General features: G+C 38.4%; 2 long non-coding RNA genes across 2 annotated transcripts; both read left to right on the top strand.

The window, feature by feature from the left end:
* The first annotated feature begins 232 nt into the window (after positions 1 to 232).
* LOC311037658 lies at positions 233 to 10,196 on the top strand. Its single transcript, XR_014599988.1, has 3 exons — positions 233 to 436; positions 8,771 to 8,860; positions 10,073 to 10,196. It is a non-coding gene; the product is annotated as an uncharacterized lncRNA (long non-coding RNA).
* A 14-nt stretch (positions 10,197 to 10,210) lies between these two features.
* LOC311037664 lies at positions 10,211 to 11,257 on the top strand. The gene is made up of 4 exons (XR_014599989.1): positions 10,211 to 10,285; positions 10,413 to 10,549; positions 10,760 to 10,872; positions 11,119 to 11,257. It is a non-coding gene; the product is annotated as an uncharacterized lncRNA (long non-coding RNA).
* Positions 11,258 to 21,207: the final 9,950 nt, after the last annotated feature.

The following is a 21,207-nucleotide window of genomic DNA, read 5'->3' as shown; positions in this document are numbered from 1 at the left end:
AATAACAAAAGATGCATGCATGTTACTCAGAAGTTTCTCACACTCTGTAAGACAGAAAGTGGTGAAGAGGGTGGAGGGTGTGTGATGGTGTAGGTGGAGGATGGGGTTGAGGAGGGGGAGGAGGTGTGAATGCACTGTCTCTGCTAAGAGGAAACAACAGGAGGAAGGGGAGGGGGGTGAATGATATGACAACTCATAATTTAATAAAATAAAGAGCACCCTTCTCTATTGTTCATTCTGCTGTGAAGAGGTGAACCATAACAAATACCTGCAAGATGAATTAAAGTCATAAAGGTAGAAATGGCTGTGGCTTTACATTCTGAAAACATTGAGATCCAAGAGGAAGATGATGATGAGGAAGAAGATGATGACATCTATGCAAATGTCGAGACCAAGACTACAGCTCAGCAGAAACATCCACGGAAGATAAGACCTGGTAAGAGATGTTTTAAACGAGTTGAAATATTTAAACTGATCTCACTCCCTCTTTATTCTGATTGTTAGTGTGTGTGTGTGTGTGTGTGTGTGTGTGTGTGTGTGTGTGTGTATGTGTGTGTGTGTGTGTGTGTGTGTGTGTGTGTGTGTGTGTGCGTGCGTGCGTGCGTGCGTGCGTGCGTGCGTGCGTGCGTGCGTGCGTGCGTGCGTGCGTGCGTGCGTGCGTGCGTGCGTGTATTGTATGTACTATTATCTACTGTGTGTGTGGGATTTGCTCGCAGGGTCTAGTGATGCGTCTAGTGCAGCATGCTAGAGAGACGTTGCATGTAGTATGCATGTGACCCTCCTCCTTTAGTCCCTGCCACTGACCAACCCAGTCTGGGTAAAGGAAGCCGGCTGCGTAGGTCTTCCGAGGTCAGTACATAGCCTCTCCTTCATCAAGACTCCTATTGTGCCTCCACGAGGCAACACACGGTAACTGGCATCTCGCGAGGCCAGGCTAAACCAGTTGGAGATCTCGGAGAAGCAATGAGGTGTGCAGGCCCACACCAGTGTGGACACGCCCTGGCACCCTCACCAACCACTGCACCCCACCAACCCCTACACTCACTCAAATCTACTCTCTGCCCACCCATTCATTTCAATGAAGTTGCTCACCCAGTGCATACTCACTTTTTCATGGTGATGGTGGGGCCCATTCACATGCGCAGTAGTTTCCATGGTACTCCTTCGTATGTGCAGTATATGCTAATGTCCTTTTTGCGTCTACGTCACAAACTACCTCCGTGCGCAAGCCTGTGAGCTCAGGCGCCTGCAGCTGGTGCAAAACGCGGCTGCTCGCCTCCTTACTGGCACAAAAAAGCGAGAGCACATAACCCCAGTTTTAGCTGCCCTGCACTGGCTCCCTGTAAATTTTAGAATAGATTTTAAACTTATTTTATTAACCTACAAATCTCTGCACGGCCTGGCCCCTTTATACCTGTCTGAACTTCTCGATCCCTACATTCCAGAAAGAGCACTAAGGTCAGCCAACCAGTTGCTCCTAGAGGTTCCCATAACCGGGCTGAGGAGTAGGGGTGACCGCGCCTTTGCTGCTGCTGCTCCTAGGCTCTGGAACAGCCTGCCCTTCTATATTAGAAGTGCCAATTCTATTGAGGCTTTTAAATCCCTTCTTAAAACACACTTTTACTCCTTAGCTTTCAATTATATCTAAGTTCATGTCTTTATCTCTTGTTGTATGTGATCTGTGACTTTGTTGTTGTTACACTTGCATACTTTCTTGTTTTGATGTTTCTTTTGTCTCACCATGTACAGCACTTTGGTTCAGTTTCGATTGTTGTAAATGTGCTTTATAAATAAAGTTTGATTTGATTTGATTTGATTTGTGAATCGAGGTAATTGGTTCGAAACCGTTTTTGCTCTCGATACGATCAATGATGTCACAACTCAATAAAGAACTGGGAGCAGCAATGGCCGCACATGACCCAGTGGAAAGAAGTGGCATCTCAATGAACTAATGTTGCTGGGGACCCCCTGTAACCCCCTCAAGGACCCCTGGGCGTCCTTGGACCCCACTTTGAAAACCACTGCACTACAATAGCCTGTGGGTAGCTTCACTGCTTTCTGAATAATGTGGCTTTCAAGCAGTTTAAGCCTCTTTTTTTAGCTGAGTAGCTTGACAGACCTACATCACTACATTTTCACTGGCACATCCTATAATAGTTTTGACCATGGGTGTAGGACAGGTTTTACTTCAGCAATCAGGTGGTGGTGGGACTGTATGGTACCACAGCCAACCAACCCCAAATACATTAAAAATAATAGACAATAGTCTGACTGTAACAGATCATTGTTAATGACTGCAGATGTATGGCTGAATTGTTTGATTTATTCTAATTCTCCTCAATAAATGAATAAACATAACAAGCAAAGTTGGTACAGTGTTGTACAGTATGTTTCCCTACCGTCTAAAGAGACTCCATCTTTAATAATAAATAACTATGACTATGTATGTTGTTTTATCTTAAGAACTATTTTGATATAAAAGTATAATCATTGGTGAGTTACAAAGGCATAATGATACTCTAGCTGATGTTCGTGTGAGAATAAAAAACACCCGTTCAGACCTGCAGCATAAGATAGACCACATCCTGCTGAAGATGATTCTTAGACACTTTTTTTAAGGTCCTCTGTTCCGCTATCCTTTTTCTTCTCAGAAACAGAGAGAGAGAGAGAGAGAGAGAGAGAGAGAGGCAGATAGAGGCAGAGCCGGAGAGAGAGCGGAAATAACTTAACGTCATCATCCGGCCGATACCCACTGACGGAACTAAGTGTGCTGTGCACCTCCAAAATGATTCTCCTAGGTTACATTTTGCTTAGTTTGATATCATCTTTTCACACATATTCACATATTTAGGAGTCTCTGGATAACGCAGAGACAAAAGTACTTTAACTTTCACCCATAGTGGACACCACACCACAATGCAACAAATGTCACTATTTCTTTCAGAAACCAAATTAGGTACACATGTTCGAGATGTGACAATGGCTGTAGGCCACCCAGCCTGGCAGAGATATGTTCTCTGCAAAATGTCCCTTTCTATTTTATGATTTCATAAAAAATGATCTGGTTACATATGACATTTGACACAAACAGGCCTGAATACAGGTTGGTTTTAGACTTTTAATGTTCACTGATCATCATATCGAGGAAACAACTCTCATAGAAGTTATGATACAGGTCCCTCAGGTCAGCTAGGTTGGGGTTCCTAGTTGTCCCACACGTTGAACTCTCAGGGGTGACCATGCCTTCACTGTCACATCTCCTACACAGTGGAACAGCATTACCCTCCCTGTCAGATCCACTCCCTTCACTGAATCCAACACTCTGTTTGATTGTCTCTGCCAGGCGTGTCACGAGACTGTTTTGCACCCTGTCCGTCCGTTCGTCTGTGTGTTCGTGTATCTGTCTGTCTCTGTGGAAAGCTAATCTCCGGCACCCATGACCCGATCGACGTGAAACTGTGCACACACACTCCCTGGATGCCAGAGCAGAACTTCTGCCCCAAATGTTTCACATGGTCCTGGTATAGCACCACCAGGAGGCTGATTTTTGCAAAACAATTTGTTTATATAACTCCTACAGATTATGTCCAAGCATTTCGCAAATCGGTACACAGTATCTCTTATAGTCATTAAACCAAATCTGGTCAGTCAGATTTTTCATGTTCCATCCTGATTGGCTATTTTGGCTTCCAAAGTGTGCAAGAGTGCTCAGTTTTCAACAAAATGCCTCAAACAATGAACACAGCGTGCGATTTCCGTGAAATTATGCACACACATTACCACTAGGCCGGGGAAGAAATGCCACTTGAAATTGTTCAAATCAGCCTCATAGTGGTGCTATAACAGGCACTCCCTAGAGACCAAGTAAAAACCTCAGCCTTTTTTAGCGTCACCAGGAGGTCGATTTTTGCAAAACACATTTCTTGATATTACACCTACAGATTTTGTCCAAACATCAAGCAAATCTGTACATAGTATCTCTAGTCATGTGATCAATACGGATCTCTCAGATTTTTTATTCATTTCTTTGCTGGTCATAATGCAGTGGAACTGCACATTATAACTACCATAACTTAGTCAGTTATAAAGGCACATGGATAAGTGTTATAATGTATCATAACACATTATAAATTACACATTTATGAAATGCAATAATGCCTTATAAACATCAATAGTACGCAATAACATGACTTTGAGACCTTTAAGTAAAGTGACAACATTATTATAATCGTCATTAGCTATTGCATCATTTTATAATACCCCTTATCATGACTTTGTGACCTTTAAGTAAAGTGACAAAACTTTGTAATGGTTATTAGCAATTATATTATAAGTGAAAGACAAAAAAACACTACAAGGATTATCCAAGCCATGTCCAATTTTATTTTCACAAATGGCACTTAAAATGTACAATTTTGTCATACCAAGTAAAAAAAAAAAGAAAGACAGAAACCTACACACTCACACCACACAGTTTATTTGTCAAGTTATCCAAAAGTGGCAGCTTTTACTAAGGCACTTAGGCCAAGCAGAGCGCTTTTAAAAATTGAGAAATTACGTTAATTTAACTTTTTGAGAAATGGGGATATGACGTGCACCACTTTTTATCAGCTGTCCAATCATGACTCATGACTCATGAATCATGAGTGTCCTGACCCACAGGTTGAGAACCACTGGTCCAAGATGATGGTATCAACAAACTACCACCATCATCCCTCCTCCTCTTCTGTTCTGTCTAACAAAAAACTATAATAAACCTATTATTACCTAATATACAGTAATCACTTTGTATTCGCTATATATATACAGGTATATATATATATATATGTATTTTATATATGTATTAGGCAGACCTATTCATTATTAATTCACCATTAATACGTTTGTTGTGGTCTGTTCGTTTGACAGTATAAAATATTGATATATTTTAGGCGTTAAATAATGTCATGTATGTTGCTCAGTCTTGAATAATCTCACGTCTACAGCTATTAGTTTAAAACTGTATACATATTCTGTTCTTTCCTTATCTTTCTGGTGATCACACAAGACACAACGGCCCTCTCACACCCGCTCCCTTCATCCCCTTTTTTTCCCCCTCAAATTAAGCTTCGGCAAGGCGCAAGTTAGCAATCTGTCAATTGCTAACTTGCGCCTTGAGAAAAAAAAACGGAAATAAAGATAGTAAACAAACAAATGTTATTTTTAAAATATTGTCAAAACTTAAATAAAATAAAAAATGCAGTGCTAGTACAAAAAAAAAAAATTGAAATAAAAAAAAAAAAAACAGTGTTTCAAGTATAGTATGGTAATGTAGTAATTATCCAAAAAAAATAGTTCAGTTAATATCAAGTACAACATTTTCTTGGTTTGTAGATACATTTATTGTAATTAAGTCATGATCTGAATAATATGTGTCTTTGACTTCAGTAGTTATATTATTTTCTTGATCATTGTTGTAGTACACATGATCTAAAAGACTTCCTTGATCTGTTGTTGGAGAATGTACTAATTGTTTAAAATTAAAAGTTGAAAAAAGTGTGTCTATATGTTCGTCTTTGGTCTTTAAAAGGTCATCATTAAAATCTCCAAGAATGAGAGTTTGTGTTGTAGATATATTTTTTAACATTGATGTCATTGTGTTCTTAAAAATGTTAAATTTCATCTTTGATTCTCTGTAAATAAGGATTATACGAAGTTTCATACCAAAATGTAAAACAATGCTTAAATATTCTAAGGTTTTAGACCAATCATTATCCAAAATTAATTCTTCTTTGTGTATCTCATAACTTTTTGTAGTTAAAAACATTAAGCCACCTCCTTTTGCTTTTAATCTATCTTTTCTCAAAATGTTATAGTTCAATCCTGATAATTCCATGGTAGAAAAACAATGATCACTTTTTAAATGTGTTTCAGTCAAAGCAATAATATCTAACATTTGTATGTTGTGATCTGACCTTATGTCATCTAAATGTTGTAAGTAACCATTAACATTTAATAATCCAATTTTCAAGGTTTGTGTTAATGGTCGTAGAGAAAATGAAGTCGGAGATGATATTCTGAGGGATGTTTCACGTAATTTCTTCATTTCCTTTTGTACATGTATGTTTACCTTGATTTTCTCTTGGTTGAAGTCTGTTATATACAAGTCATTCAAATTCTTCACTCTACTGAATGCTACATAAGCTTGTCCGGTATTAAAACGTGATCCTTTCATAGATACAAGAATTTTATTTACAGTCAGACCTTGAACTTTATGAATTGTTAAAGCCCATGCTAATGACAAAGGAAATTGAATTCTTCTAGTTGATACAGCCTTATGCCTTCCATGATAAAGTATTGATTCATATTTGAAAATAGGAACAGCATTTGGGTAATTGTTTTTGTAAACACTTCTGGATTTGGCATTTACTCCAACAAAAACATCTTCAAACTTTACAAGTATGGCATGAACATCTTGCAGTTGTCTATTGAAATCAATATGTTCAACAAATCCTCTAGCACCATTTACTAAACCATCAGTGACATCAATGTTTACAGTAAGCATAACTTTAGCACCAATAGCAATAGAAAATACTTTACTTAGACCTCCTTTATCACTAAATTTGCCTGATGTAGAAGCCAACTTCAATAGCATTGTGTCATCATCTTTGCATTTATCCTTTGCCTTTATATGAAAGATGTGTTTATCTAAACAATGAAGTTTCTTGGAGTTATGCTCATTGACATAATTATTGATAGCATATACATGAAGAATGTCTTGCAGATCATCAATTTGGTCAGTAGTTATCTGTCGAGTTTTCAAAATATTTACATCATCATCTGTTATATTACCTTCTCTAACTCTATTTAACAGTTCTGCAAAAGGCTTGTCGTTTTTCTGTCTTGTTATCTCATGTAATTCAAATAACTTAAATAAATCCCATCCATTTCCACAAATGTTTGCCATTTTATCCCTAGTCTCATGAAATATATAGTTTTGTCTTACTGGTGGTAACTGAAAAAGATCTCCTACCGCTAATACGGATATATTCCCAAATGGATTAAATTCATTAAGATCTGATGATTTTGTCTTCTTAATTTCAGAAAGTCGTCTGTATATATGCAGTAAAGTGTCTGCACCAACCATGGATATTTCATCTATAATTAATAACTGTAGATTCTGGAATTGTTTCTCTAAAATAGGAAGTTTTTCATTTGACAATGGTAAATAATGAAATCCAAATCTTAATGGTTTTAAACAAAATGCTGAATGTATTGTCATTCCACCAATGTTAAAAGCAGCAACTCCAGTAGGTGCTGTCAATAAACAAATAATATCTTCAGGATCAGTATGTCCAGCCAATCTAAGCAATCGCTTAGTGTCATAATCTATAAGTTTAATTAAATGACTTTTACCTACTCCTCCTGGACCACTAAGGAATATATGATAGGGAGTAGGTACCTTTCCTCCCTTTAAATCTAATATTGTCTTCTTACACCACTTACGATGATAGTCTATCATTTCCCTTTGTTCAATGTTTAGAGATCTCATCATTTTACAATAATCATGGTGAAGCATGTGAAATGTCTTTATCTCAGCAGTGTAAAGGTTGTTTGTTGTTTGTGTAGGCCTTCTCATTAGAAGTTGTGCATTGTCATCCAAGTCTTGTTGTTCCATTGGTCGTTCTATTTCTGTTATACAGTCTTCGTCAAGTAGTCGTTCATGTTCTGTATTTGGTGCAAGAGTCATCCAAATATCCTCTGGTGGTCCGTTATTTTCAAAAGTGTTCAATGCTGCTTCTATGGCATCAGCATTTATAGTATACTTTCTTTTATTTTCCTGGATAATGTTGCTGCTGTTGTTATAAAGTTCTTCAAAAGTTGAAAAGTGTTTTTTCAAATCTGTCTCTTCAACTCTCCATGGTAAATATAACATTAACTGTGCACGATAATATAATTCATGTTCTTTTTTCTCATTGTATATGTATTAGGCAGACCTATTCATTATTAATTCACCATTAATACGTTTGTTGTGGTCTGTTCGTTTGACAGTATAAAATATTGATATATTTTAGGCGTTAAATAATGTCATGTATGTTGCTCAGTCTTGAATAATCTCACGTCTACAGCTATTAGTTTAAAACTGTATACATATTCTGTTCTTTCCTTATCTTTCTGGTGATCACACAAGACAAAACGGCCCTCTCACACCCGCTCCCTTCATCCCCTTTTTTTTTCCCCCAGCAGAATAAAGTGCTATAGATATCACTTTTTGTAACCCCATTTAGACCTGAGGCCGATTTCAAATCTAAATCCTAACCTAAGTTTTCTGGGGGGAAAAAATAATAATTGAGTTTTTTCTTCTTCATTATATTAGCATATTGCATTCACCTCAGCTGCAGTTGTTAAATCATACAAAATATTAATATCATATAAACATCACTTGTTGCTATCTTAACTTCTTTTCTTAAATTTTGTTTCTGCGATTTTCTGAGAAGTATCAAATAAAAAATAATCCATATCTTGCAGCATGATTTTGGAGAGCTTGACACTCAGATTATAAACACAACGGGGATTGATATAGTTTTATCTCTACCACTAAAAAATACATCCTAAACAATCTTCTAACTTTTCAAACAAGATATTGACTGTCTTCCTCCCTCCTGTGTGTGTGTGTGTGTGTGTGTGTGTGTGTGTGTGTGTGTGTGTGTGTGTGTGTGTGTGTGTGTGTGTGTGTGTGTGTGTGTGTGTGTGTGTGTGTGTGTGTGTGTGTGTGTGTGTGTGTCTCCAGTCAGAAGACGGTACAGGCTGGTTGGATTGGGTCTTGGATTGCTTTGTGGTGTTCAGGCTCTGCTCAACATTGGCCTCAGACTCTCTCTCTGTAAGTCAAGTTTCAGAACAATGTATTTCATTTTAATGTTTTATATTTCTGTGATGATTCAAGATTCATTAATTGTATTTACAATATTAGCAAATACTGTATGATATCCCATAAAATGTATTAACCCTTCCATTGTGTTAGGGACCCGTTTTCAAGTTTGAATAGGTAAAAAGGTACCCTTTACATTTCTTTATTGGAACGAGGCTTCATGATATCCCCAGGAATAGCCATTTTAACGCAACAAAATTATTTATGATCATTTTAATTAATTCTGATGGTCTCAAAAAAAAAGAGTAAAGAGTAAAATAAAATAAAATAAAGTCTGAGTTTATGAAAATGTCTACTAAAGTAGTAGTTTGAAAATGTCTTTTTACCTTCTATGGTGTACGGGTCATTTCGGACTCTAAAACCACTAGTGTCACTATTTTTAATAATTTTAAAACATTTTAAAGTTAAAAAAACGAAAACAAGTAATTTTCTTATTTTTATTTTTTGGAAGTGTGTTCTAATTATTATTCTTAATTATTCTATTATTGCTAGATAACATCATTATCCATTGCCTTCATTATAGGGAATTTAATGAGTGAATTTTAACATTTTTATAATAGAAAACGAGATATATTGAAAGATGAAACCCCTAACCCAACATAATATTTTAGAAAGTGTTTACATGGATATGAATGCATTACAAGTCAGCTATGAGGTGGGGGAAAATAAATTATGAGAATACTTATTTTTTGAGTATTTTGGGCTGATTTAAATCACGGGTCAAATTTGACCCGCTAACACCACAAGTAGATGCAGTTTTCTAACACAATGCAAGGGTTAATAGTAGCAGTAGATTTAGTAGTTTGATCCCACTTGGCAGCCATTTGGCTTGTAGTTTTCTTTCAGTGAGCCTATATAATTCTAATGAACTACACAAACCAGAAAACCAGCTGTCATGTCAACCCTGCAAGATAACAGGGGAAATGGATGCATCTGATGTGTCTCGGCTTGTGTTGGCTACAGCCAAAACAGCAGATCTACAAGCTCACAGCGCGGCACAAAGTAACGCACTGCGAGCTTGTAGATCTGCTATTTTTTTAATAGCCAATGCAAAAAACTAAAATGACAGTTTGATGCTTTCCCGGTTTTAATGGGTTAAGGAGGTCTGTTCAGAACAAAGTTGTAAATAAAACTCATCAGTTTGTTTGATTCTCCTTCTTACAGATTCTGAACTGATTAAAGAGAACAACAACCTGGTCAAAGACCTGGACCATCTACAGTCCAGATACAACAACATAACTGAACAGAAGGACCAGATACAGTCCAGTGTTGTCCATCTACAGTCCAGTTTTGTCCATCTACAGTCCAGTGTTGTCCATCTACAGTCCAGATACAACAAACTAATTGAACGAAATGACATCAAGAAGATTCTTTGTGGTCAGTGAGACATCAAAGTTGTTGTTTGTTGTTGTTTTGTTTCATTGTTATATCATGTTGTTCATCATTTATCATTAATCTGCGCAAATGACAAAAAAAATGACTAACTTTATTATTTTGTTATTAGAACCACATGGCTTTAAATTTGGTGGTGGTGTGTGTTCTTATTACATCTCTGCTGAGGGGAGAACCTGGGAGCAGAGCAGACAATACTGTAGAGACAGACAATCAGACCTGATGGTCATAAACAGCAAAGAAAAGCAGGTGTGTGTGTGTGTGTGTGTGTGTGTGTGTGTGTGTGTGTGTGTGTGTGTGTGTGTGTGTGTGTGTGTGTGTGTGTGTGTGTGTGTGTGTGTGTGTGTGTGTGTGTGTGTGTGTGTGTGTGTGTGTGTGTGTGTGTGTGTGGGGTGTGTTGTGTTGTAACCTATCTATTATACAGTGTGTATTTCAGTAACCAGCATCCTTTCTGTCCAGGACTTTGTTAACACAGTTGTTCCAGGAAACCAGAACGTGTGGCTGGGTTTGACTGACAGTGAGGAGGAAGGAGAGTGGAAATGGGTAGATGGAACGCCACTGACCACACCAATGTAAGACTTTACCTTCATTCTACTATTCTTCATTTAAACTATCATTATAAACCCGTTATAAATGGTGTTAAATCCAAATGGTATAAAATCTTATAATAAAATACCAACCAACCACACTGTCACCAACACAATTATGCATGTTGTCTATTTCACTATTATGTTCATTCTAATATCTAGAAAATAATTTGAGGTCATGGTTAGATATAATGTAAATGTATTGTAATGAATTAAATGTTCCTACTCCAGGTACTGGCGCCCTGGTGAGCCTAATAACTCTGGAGATGAAGACTGTGTTCTGATTCGAGATGGAAGATGGGTCGACGTGTCATGTTCTGCCGAGAGCGTTTTAATGTGTGAAAGAGTTATCTAGTGAAATGTTGGTACAACTACATGATGCCAAATATTTGGACAAATTGTAATGTTTGGACCAATTGAAATGTTATCTTTATTTAGAGACACGTGCAGGAGGGTACCTGCCCTTTAGCCCCTGATGCCCAAAGTGCCCTTATTTTAATTAAGGCCTGCCCAACACCCATGGCCCTTATCAAGAAGAACATTTTATAAATAATACATGTTCTATAATAATAATCATTTATAATTACATTATAAAATACATGAGGTGGCTGCCATCAGTCAGGTTTCAGTTTCAGTTTTCACCTGATGCAGTGATGTCATGTTCCCTCCCACCTCGTTATGCTGTGCAGCTGCAACCACCATGAGACACACACACACACACACACACACACACACACGCGCGCACACACGCGCGCACACACACGCACACACACACACACACACACACACACACACACACACACACACACACACACACACACACACACACACACACACACTCTTATTTTTTTGGTGCAGATTACACAAATAAGATATGTGTTCATTTCATGTGTGAGCTTTTGTGGGCTTTGTACAGAGATGGAATTGTCTCTGTAGCTAATTGTTTTCCTTTCCTTCTACTTCCAATCAATGCTTTGTCTGCTAAGTGTTAAAGTAGCCTACTAAACTTATACTATGTTTTATTATGAATATTGGTTGAATATGTTGTTACTTACATTTATTTTCAATTAAAAGTTTCTACTGTGACTCAATGGCATTGCTCTATGTGTTCCCTTTTGTCTGTACAGTCATTTGTCTTAAATAGATTTAACATTCAGACTCTAGTCTCTCCTGCGCTCCTGCAACAGAGCAGGAATTGACATCAAGCGCATTTTTAGAAAGTGAGATTAAATATGAACGTTGCCAATCAAACGAGGCAAGGGTTGGGGCTGCACCACACCACGTGTAAACATTGTAATAATGTTTCTTGTCAAATAGTTGAAAACAGTATTTAAAACAGCACTTTATGGTTACTCAGAAATATCCACTGGGAGCTTGTTAGCAATGCTATTGTTCAGCTAGCCTGTACCTAGTTGCACTGTCTGTCAATATGGGATATTTGACATATTATATGTCACTGTGGATGAGAGTGTCAGGTGTTCAGAGACTATAGTGCTGTTCTAAACGTGGTTCAGTTCTAGCTGTTCCACCCTGAACCCTGAACTGATCTGCCCTATTGTACATAACTTTTTTGCATGACCCACATTGTATTTTATAGGATCAACAGTCTACTTTGCCTACTGTGGTGATAACGCACACCTTGACTTCAGTGACCTGCTCGCACACAATCACAACGCTGAACACACACAAAATCAATGTAACCACTTCAACCCTTCATACATCAGCTTCTACATCTGCTATTTTCAAACCATCTGAATGTTATCTATAATGGTTCTCAGCATCTGTTCCACAGTCCAGATGAGACTGCACTGCACTCATGTTATTTGTATGTTTAATGACTTTTCATTCACTGAAAAAAGCATTAATAGAACTAGAAAAAGTGCTCCTCGGAGCACAGGTCAGGTAGGTTATTGTTGGCCAGCAATGTTCGGAATTCGCTAATCAGGATGGAATATGAAAGATCAGACGAATCCGTCTGGTCTTGATCACTTCAGTATAGAGATAATGTCTACCGATTTGCGTGATGTTTGGACAGAAATCGGCCTCCATGAGGCTGATTTGAAAATGTTCAAGTGGCATTTCTTCCTCGGCCTAGTGGTAATGTGCGTGCAAAATTTCACGGAAATTGCATGCTGTGTTCATGATTTGAGGCATTTAGTTAAAAACAGAGCATTCCTGCAAACTTTGGAAGCCATTTTTAGCCAATCAGGATGGAATATGAAAAATATGAAAGACCCGTTTCGTTTAATGACTATACAGATACTGTGTACCGATTTGCGGCCTCCTGGTGGCGCTATAACAGACCCATGTGAAACATTTGGGGCAGAGGTTCTGAATTGGCATCCAGGGAGTGTGTGTGCACAGTTTCCTGGCGGAGACAAAAACATATTAGCAGTAGTGCTTGTCATTAACCAGCAGGTGCCCTGTATACCCGACACCAGGGTCAAAATATATCGGTGGAAGAGCAGAGACACCACCTCCAACCACTTCAGATGTGCTATAGTGATATTGAATGATAATACAGATTGGTTAAAATAACCTTTTATTCATTAAAATAAGTTCCAGATTGCAACTCTAACTACATCTATATACTTGGGAGTTTATTGTGGTCTTTGGCAGTGGTGAAAAAAGTACTCAAATGTTTTACTTAAGTAAAAGTATCAATACTGCAATATAGAAATACTCTGTTACAAGTACTGTAAGAGTCTGGAATTCAAAATGTATTTGAGTAAAAGTACAAAAGTATTGTACTTAAAGTACCCAAAGTAAAAGCAATCATTAAGCAGAAGGTCCCATTTCAAGTTTTCAAATGTATAAAAATCTTTTGAAAATAGCAGATCGATGCGACGCATTGTGAGCTTGTAGATCTGCTATTTTCGAATGGTCGAAATGTATATACAGTAGGGCTTAAGTAGTTAATGTATGTTTTGTGATAATAATCAAAATCTACAAAGTAACTAGTAACTAAAGTTTTCAAATAAATGTAATGGAGTAAAAGTACAATATTTGGATCCGAGATGTAGTGGAGTAGAAATAAAAGTATTGGAAATTGGAAATACTCAAATAAAGTACAAATACCTCAAAATTGTACTTGAGTACAGTACTTAAGTAAATGTACTTACTTTCCACCACTGGTCTTTGGTATTTACAATTGTCCCCATATGCTGTTACAATCCCCACCCGTGGGGGAAGATGTAACTGCTAGATAATATTAATGTAGTCCACACTCCTTTGTGTGGTATTTGCCACTGCATATTTGCATATACAGTGAAATGAAGTATCTGCATTTAACCTATCCTAACTAAGTAACAGGATGCGGTGGTTGCTACGGGGGCACAGTGTCTTGCTCAGGGACACCTCGACACATTGCTGAGGTTTAGAATCAAACCTGGGGCCTTCAGTTTCCCAGGCAGGCTCACTAACCATTCAGACACGGCCGTCCATTGTCGACTTCCAGTGTTGCAGTCAATTGCGACTCTAACATTGTTGTAAAAACATTTTGAGGACAATTACAAGTAGAACACAGATACAAGTAACCTACTGTACATAAAACAGTGTATCCAATTGATGTCATTAGTCAAAAAGTGAACTATTCTGGACCGCTGGCGTAGCAGTCCAGGCACCTAGGGTGCCTGGACATGTCACTCCCATTCTGTCTCCCCATTTCCTGTCAGCCTACTGTCATGTCAATTAAAGGCATAAAAGACGCAAAATGAATCTGTAAAAAAGACAAAAAACTGAACTATTCAAGAGGTTTTTGAGTAATGACATAAAAACCATGTTGTTACAAATGCCCCCGGTAGCCTGTCTCCTCTGTAGTGTCTTTTTCTTTGTTTTGTATCCGAGTGAACCTATGGAGATGTGAAGTCCTTTCTCCCCACGGAGTAAAAATAAACAAGCTTGAGCTGAAGGTTTATTTCCCTTGCAATTCTGACTTGGCAATATCTCAGAATTCTAAGGTTTTGTGGAAACTCATCACTTTGTCTTATTGTCGCTGTCGGGTGGAAACCTTGTATGTCCAAAACTGTTACTTTTCAGGAAATGGGGGTCTTCCAATGGATCCGATGTAGTTATTATTTAGTCCCAAGCTCTTGCTAATACTTTTTCCATTGGTTCAATATGTATAAAACTGTATAATTTTGTGTGAGACACTTATGTGACAAAGTAGGGCATTCATTTAAAAGCATAACAAGTTTAATTGTGGAGATATGAGGTTTCTGCCGACAACAATGTGACATATCTGAGGCAAGCAGATCATGTTGGAAAGGCATTTGCTGAATCATGCAGAATCACTGTGCACACTTCCATCAACGTTTTTTTATTTTCTTTCTCTCCAGTGAAATAGCTATTTCCAGCGTTCAAAAGCGCCAAGAGGCTTGTTTCTGATGGGCCCTTTATGAGACGCACAGTCTTTTTCAGCAATGACCCCAAAATATTGATTGACTGATGAAAACAGCCATGATTAAATTTACCACTTAAACCCTATTTTCAAAATGTTTTGAACATCACAAAACATAAAAAGGAAAATAGCTGATCCACTTCTGCTATAATGACATGCCCAAGCTGGTTTTCCAATATGACTTAATTCGAAACCTATACTCATCAAAGAGAATAAATGTGTTTGTTTTTTTTGTCTTTAATGTGAAAATACCCCTTTTTCTTTTCTGTTTGTTTTTGTCTTTTTCTTTTGTCAATTTCCGTTGTTTTTGTTTTTCTTGTTTTTTTTGTTTTTGTATTTTGTTTTTGCATCTGTTTTGTATGTGTGTTGTTGCTCCCTGCCTTCCTTCCCCAAAATGACCACAATGGAAACTAGCCTTCGGGCTTGTGTTTTTATCCTTTTGAATTCATTTTCAATAAAGTTTGCGCTCAATCAATCAATCACAGGGTTAAAGTGGTTAAAAGCTAAAGAAATAGTCGGGATTAAAGCATTTGTGTTCTGAAAAAGGTTATGTTTGTTTTGTTTTCTTCACAGCATTCACGAGCAAACAAGGTCTATTTCAGGCACAGTTTGTCAAGTGTTTCAAGGCACCAAAGCATGCTCCTAAAGTAGAAAAATGCATGTAACACATACCTACATACATACACGTAACGTGCATTACGTTTAAAAGTAAAGCAGATCTAAAGATCTAAGATCGAAAGCAGTAACTAAAAGAATGTTTTCATTTCTTGGTTTGTTGCTATTTCAATGTTGCTGTAATTCCGTGACCCAATAGTTCTCTCTCCCATGACCCAAGTTTGGGCCCGATCCACAGTTTGTGCACTGTACTGCTCTAAATGACAAATGACAATGAACTTTTGGTACCAGCGTTTATTGAAACACGAAACTTAAATTGTCAACCATTCTGGTCTTGGTTTTGAATTTTTTTGAGAAGTACAACACATAAGATCATTTTCCAGACTGTAGCCTATCCACCTGTTTCCTAGGCTTTTCGCTGTGTTCCACTTCCTGTCTTTTGATCCAATGAAATCCAATGAAACCGGTCAGATGACTAATGATATCCAATGAAATCCGACAGGAAGTGGAAAACACACAGCCAAGAAACAGGTGAATAATGATACTGTGGTAGAAATTCACAATTCATTTAACCACTTTCAACCTGGCGTAACTATTTTAGGCATGTCATTATAGGTGAAATCTTTATATTACAACCAGTAAATATCCAATCCACAAGCTCACAAAGGGTCGCATCTATTTGAGCTATTTCCGTGCAACAATGTCGTACGACAAAGTATAAAATAGGGCCTACAGTAATTGGTTAACAATGGAGGGACAATTAGTCCAGTGGTCCCGTCAGCCCCTAATGTGTAAGCTGGCCCCAAGCTGTGCCAGCCATAACAACTAATTGTTCTCCATACAGTAGAAATAACTGCACCTGACATACCACACAATAGAGATGAATGAGACAAGCTGTTGAACCGTAAAAAATGAATACAAATATAAAGGTCTATTATTCAACTTCCATCTAAAAGTATTTTTTTTAAATGGGCCTTTGAATACCGTTGAATTAGCACATTAAGGCAAATACTATACAGTAAAATCTTACTATACAGTAAAAAAGACTCTGAAACAAAATGGAGCCAAATGTACCAAATTGGACTTTTAAAGGAGTAGCTCACCCAACAAAAAATACTTTTTAGTTTTTAGTTTTTTACAATTACACACCCAATGAAGCCTTGATTCATGGATATTGTTTTTGTTTTTGTTGCATTCCTAAGCCAATAATTTGATGACCGGCGGACCCAATGGAGACTCTGCAAACTCCACCGGTCATCAAATTATTGGCTTCAGGAATGCTAAAAAAAAAAAAGAAAAAGCCATGAATTCCAGGCTTCATGGGGTGTGTAATTGATAGAGAATAAGTCATTTTTTTTGGGTGAACTACTCCTTGGTTCTATTTGTACACTCTCTGAGTTAAATTAACACTGTGTAGGCTACTGTATGTGCTCACGACATTGCATGTTGCAATGTGGTCCATCTTTTGGTGTACAGTATGTTATCCAGTTGCTGTGTCATGTTGCTCTTCTGTTATGCTGTAATGATGGGGTGATTTATATCTTTGTAAACACAGCCCAATCACTCAAAGCACACAGCCCAATCACTGTCATAGTTCATGACATGTTGGACCCTTACAGTTTACCTACAGGGGCAACGAGGGGAGTGGAGGTACAGTCCCCTGTTAAATCTTGACACGTACTGACCCAATTCGGGACACAAGGACCTTGCATGTTTGCTTTTTTTTATTGAGTGTTCTTCTGCTTTTAATTGTATTCAGCCACATGTTATTGCACACAGGCTCTTTTAATATGGATTTGAGCACAGCTTGTTGGCTCACTGATGTCTTCACAAACAAATATCAAAGGGTCTGGGTTTATGGAATCCAGTAAACCCTCATCTTCCACTGGATCCCCTCAGTGCACCATTTTTATGTGGCAGGCAAACCAGTGGTTCAGGAGGTAGAGCGGCCACATTGGAATTGGAAGGTTCCCTGTATGATCCCGCCGGCTCCCGTTGTTAGTGTCAAAGTGTCCTTGAGCAAGGCACTTTAACCCCTAGCTTCTCCCTGATGAGCAGGTTTGTGCCTTGAATGGTTTCCTCCACTGTCGATGTGTGAATGTGTGTGTGTGTGTGTGTGTGTGTGTGTGTGTGTGTGTGTGTGTGTGTGTGTGTGTGTGTGTGTGTGTGTGTGTGTGTGTGTGTGTGTGTGTGTGTGTGTGTGTGTGTGAGTGAATGTACACACACATTCACAATGTACCAACATTGTACCGAGCTTTGGGTAAAGGTAGGCTACTTTATAAATGCATACTTTACCATTTATTCGTTTTTACATAAAAATGAGTGTCAGTGGCTGAGCAATGTTGCATCAAGATGTGTCTTTAAGTATGCCGATGACTGTATAATCGAGACATGAGTCATCTGCAGGGTGTGGAGCCCTATCATGGCCCAGTCATGACCCAGGCCCAGATTAATTTGTTGTGACCAGTCTTTCCTACAAATAAATATGTCTAAGACCAAAGAAAAATCTATTGATTTTGGGAGGCGGCCCGCGTCCCCTTGCCCCTGCACTCTGTGTGATTAAGTGTGAGCCAATGGTAATATAAGTATTTGGGCACTGTCCTAGACGAGAAGCTTAACTTTGGCGCAAATAGTTTTAAAGTGGATATGTGGAAGATATATATATATATTCACCGGTTTATGTATTTTCTTTTTCTATGATTTTCTGGTTTGGCAGTGTTAAGGTCCCTCCACCCTGGGGGTGTTTATTTTGTGTGTATGAATTTGCATTAATTCATTTGAACTGTGTCATGTGTAAGCTGCAGGCTATGATTTTAGCCCCTGCCACCAACGTGTGTAATGACCTTCAGTCTTGAAAATAGGAGCAAACCGGGAAAAAATTGTCAAGCTGTGCCGTAAGGTCACTGGTGCTACCCATACCCACATAAATGTCATATAGAGTAGACTAACGTTCGATGAAAATAGCCGACCTGCAAGCTCACAAATCCTTTGAAAATAGCCGATCTACAAGCTCACAACGGGTTGCATCGCAACGCGTTGTGAGCTTGTAGATCGGCGGGTAGATTGGCTATTTCAAAAGATTTGTATACATTTTGAAAACTTGAATTGGGACACTCTGCATAATGAGTGCTTTTACTTTTGGTACCATTTTGGTCAATTCTGAATATCAGACTTTCACTTGTAAAGTATTTCTACATTGCAGTATTGATACTTTTACTTACTGTAAGTAAAAATTCAAGTACTTTTTCCACCACTGGTTCCGTGTTTGTTTCTATAATGTATGGACTTTTGTCTGTAAAGCAAATTGCCCCTTGGGGACATTACATTTCCTCTACAGCCAAGCCACTTCAAGGTTTAGGAGATGTGACTTGAATGGGATTTCCTGATAGATTAGGTAGCCCACTCTGTGTATTGTATTGTATTGTATTCAAATGTTTCCCCCCAATAATCATCTCAATCAGCTCTTTCACTACTATTTACCATTGCAGCAAATAAATAATTGCAACTACTGTATGGTAGCCTATTTATTTACTCAACCTTCTTGCCTAACCATCAAACTCATTAACTAAATAACCAAATAACTGTGATGAATTCAAATGTCATAACATGCAGTCATTGTAATGACAACACCCTCATCGGTCTGTCATTTGTGAGAGCTCATCAATATTCATGTATCCTCCTGAAAACCCCACAAAAAAATCTACATTGGCCGACACAGTGAACCCAAACGTAGCCTGGCATGGGCACGTGGCATGCAAAATGAACCAGAATTAGAGCAATTTTAGGACCGATGACAGGTCTTGATCCGCGTGATTTATTAAATAACTAATCTGTCTCAATGAGGAGTCTGTCTTAAGGAGACCCCCCGCTGGGGGAGAAGAACTCATTGCTCCCCAGACGGTGCTGCTCATACACGGGAGGAGGGGACCGTTTTGCACGATGTGCTGATTAACTTGTAGCCCTGCGTGCCCAGACATTCCCCAAATACTGTGTTTCCCCTTGTTAGCGGTGCTGTGCCAGGTGCCAGCCAGCAGGGATTTATGAAGGCTGTGGGGTGCCCGTCTTTTTTCTATCCTGAGGCAAGGAAGGATCCAAACTTTTTCTACGGTGCTCCCAAAACAAACAGAGTAACATCAAATTTACATTGCGGCCCCCACCTTCACTTTATGTGGCCTGCAGGTTAATATCGGAACACTGATATATTATTGATTTCAGCTGTTACAATTCCAAACATGCAAATATGACCCGCTTTAATTACTTCAGTCTATATTAGTAGCTTAATGACTAGTATTACATTTATATTGTCTTTTTTTATGTCTAATGTATTTGTATTTAAGTTCTTAAAGTTAACATAAGTATAACTAAATGCATTTGAAATGAAACAAAAATGTTACTTTTCAGGATTCCAGTTCAAAAATAGCAAAAATAGCAGAGCTACAAGCTCAAGGCGCGTTTTGAGCTTGTAGATTTTTGCGGCTACTTTTGCTACTTTTGTGTGACAGAATGGCGAAAAAAGTTAAAATACGGAGAGACAGTATACAATGTGGCCCTCTGGAGTGAGTGTGGAAATATAGTGGCCCTCTCCATCATCAAAGTTGCCCACCCCTGATTTAAAGCCTATATCCCCCAGGGGTCTATACTTGGGGCTCCGCCATATTCCTCTCTTCTACAAAACGCTTTTGCTGAAAATAGCCGTTCTGCAAGCTCACAATGTATAGCAGTGCGATGCATGGTGAGCTTGTAGCTTGGATATTTTAGCAGAATGTTTGCCCAGAATGTGACATGCCCAGAATCGGGCCGCTAGCGTTCATGTCATGTGGTTAAGGAATATTATATCGCTGTTCAATCACTGTATTGGGAAACCTGACCGTACTTATTTGAGTAAGGCACCTTTGGGAAAGTATTAATAGAGCATAGAAAATATGCAATAAAGTATTACAGTAATGTGCAGTATACAAAGTCATAATTTCTCATTTGACTAAGATTTACAAAGTAAGCATAAGATTACACCAAAAGAACAAAATAGCCAATAACAATCTACAGTAGAGCAATCTAGGGAGGGGGTTTCCTCCTTGCTAGTCTCACAATAGCCAGACTGCAATTTTATGTCAACGACTATTGAAAAGTGGTTACGGCCCTCTAAGACACATTTCCTTTTTGAATCTCGGGACCCACATGGGAACGGCGTGGCTCCAATGTGGATCAAGGTCTGCATGAGACCAGTCTGTGACCTCAGACATCTATGATCTCATCTATCATGTATGACTCCAAATTCTGTCAAGGTTTCAGCCCGATCCCAATTGACT

The sequence above is a fragment of the Gymnoscopelus microlampas genome (assembly GCF_963454915.1).
Source record: "Gymnoscopelus microlampas genome assembly, chromosome: 2".
NCBI classification, from domain to species: domain Eukaryota; kingdom Metazoa; phylum Chordata; class Actinopteri; order Myctophiformes; family Myctophidae; genus Gymnoscopelus; species Gymnoscopelus microlampas.
Note: the sequence above shows the minus strand (reverse complement) of the source record. Positions and strands in the feature narration are given on the sequence as shown.